The following is a 2089-nucleotide window of genomic DNA, read 5'->3' as shown; positions in this document are numbered from 1 at the left end:
CAATTTTTTATGATTTCTTACATATGTCTCAATTATCTCTCTATTTTTTAAGATTTATCTATTCAACATTTTGGAGAACCAATTTTTTCTTTAAGGTTGGTCAGAATAAAATAATATGACAACATACAGTTTTCAAGAAACACATAAAAAAACATCAATAACAAGTTTTTCATAAAGAAACACAAAAAACATGCATCTACCGATTTTAGATTCTTCATAAACACATCATATACATGCATATACACATCTAAGCATGCTAAAACACATAGATAAAGTTCATAACATAAATCAAACACAAGATCCAACATATTTATATAAGAAAACATGTTTTTCTTAAAAACCGATTTTCAAAAAAGATTTTGGGTTTATATAAATCTTTCTATGTAACATAATATCAGATCTAGCCTAATATGCATATGAGAATCACCATAGTGCATGTACATGTAGTCTATATGAGTTTTCAGCGATGGACTAGACCCAAGTCTCCAGGAAGGAGGCGTTGGAGAGGGTGAGAGCTCCATCATGTTTGAACCTTGTCACACCACGAGGCTCTGTCAATGAGTCGGGTTGTTTGGAATGCAACCCTAATCGGGCGATAAATTTCGTCCAAGGCTAAATACAGGCGGGAGATCGATAGAGAACACGTACTGTGAGAGAAATATGAAAATGACTTTGAAAAGAGAGTCAAAGAGTGCTTGAAATTGCTGGGAGGGAAGTGGATGGGGGCCAGTGATGCGCCTCGATAGTATGCAGAATGACTCTCAGCCGGTCTGCCAGTCAGCTCATGGTGTGGATCAGTGTGGGTTTCTATGGTGGCTGAAGCCCGGGCGATTGTTACACTCATAGACCATCATCGTTGTGACTGAGGATGCACGACATGCGCCCTTATGGCAGGCTATTTGCAACACCTACGTGCCTGTGGCACCAACCTGCGGGCTCCCCATCCAAACCATCTTGAAACACGAGCCAAGGAGTCTGACATGTGTGTGAGTCAATGGGTGTGGAAACCAGGAAGGTGAAAGGAAGCTGAGTGGCAGGATCCCTTTCGGGGGTGCACCGACCAACCTTGATCTTCTGAGAAGGGTTCGAGTGGGAGCATGCCTGTCGGGACCCGAAAGATGGTGAGCTATGCCTGAGCTTGGTGAAGTCAGAGGAAATTCTGGTGGAGGCCTGCAATGATACTGACGTGAAGATCGTTCGTCTGACTTGGGTATAAGAGCGAAAGACTAATCAAGCTGTCTATTAGCTAGTTTCCTTCGAAGTTTCTCTTAGGGTAGCTGGAGCTCACGAGAGTTCTATCAAGTCAAGCCAATGATTAGAGGCATCGGGTTGCACCGCCCTTGACCTATTCTCAAACTTTAAATAGGTAGGGCGACATGACTGCGTTGTTGAGCCACGCCACAAAATCAAGAGCTCCAAGTGGGACATTTTTGGTAAGTAGAACTGACGATGCAGGATGAATCAGAAGTCGGGTTATGGTGCTGTCTAACTACGCGCTAACCTAGATCCCACAAAGGGTGTTGGTCGATTAAAACAGCAAGACAATGGTCATGAAAGTTGAAATCAGCTAAGGAGTGTGTAACAACTCACCTGCTGAATCAACTAGCCCTGAAAATAGATGGCGCTTAAGCGTGTGACACACACCTGACCGTTGATATGATTGCCAGGCCTCGATGAGTAGGAGGGCGTGACCGTTGTTGCAAAACCCAGGCCATGAGGCTGGGCAGAACGACTGTAGTCTGGGATAAAATTTCAGAAAGTATACCCAGGTGCATGTATTAATCGGACCTTCGGGTCCAGACCCAGGTCTTAATTGTGATTTCTTATTTGATACCTGGACCCTAGGGTTTGGTTCGTTGACACCCCCGAACAGTTTACTACGGTTTATGATGGCCATGTCACCTTCAAAGGCTAAAATTACCAAGTCTCAATGTGTGACAAGGCACCAACCAACTTGGTATCTCTCACCTTCACCACCAGTGTCTGCCTAAAGCTTTGCCATGTTGACAGTAACACATTAATAATCATGTGATTTTCAAATGACATCGATCATTTAGTTTGTTATAGGAATGTTATTTACAACTCTTTT

At 43.0% G+C, this 2089-nt stretch overlaps 1 pseudogene; it reads left to right on the top strand.

The window, feature by feature from the left end:
* The first annotated feature begins 337 nt into the window (after window positions 1-337).
* Window positions 338-1771, top strand: LOC149820221 (25S ribosomal RNA; annotated as a pseudogene).
* Window positions 1772-2089: the final 318 nt, after the last annotated feature.

Source organism: Nuphar pumila, chromosome 12, assembly GCF_984573655.1.
Source record: "Nuphar pumila chromosome 12, dmNupPumi1.hap1.1, whole genome shotgun sequence".
Classification (NCBI taxonomy): Eukaryota; Viridiplantae; Streptophyta; class Magnoliopsida; order Nymphaeales; family Nymphaeaceae; genus Nuphar; species Nuphar pumila.
Note: the sequence above shows the minus strand (reverse complement) of the source record. Positions and strands in the feature narration are given on the sequence as shown.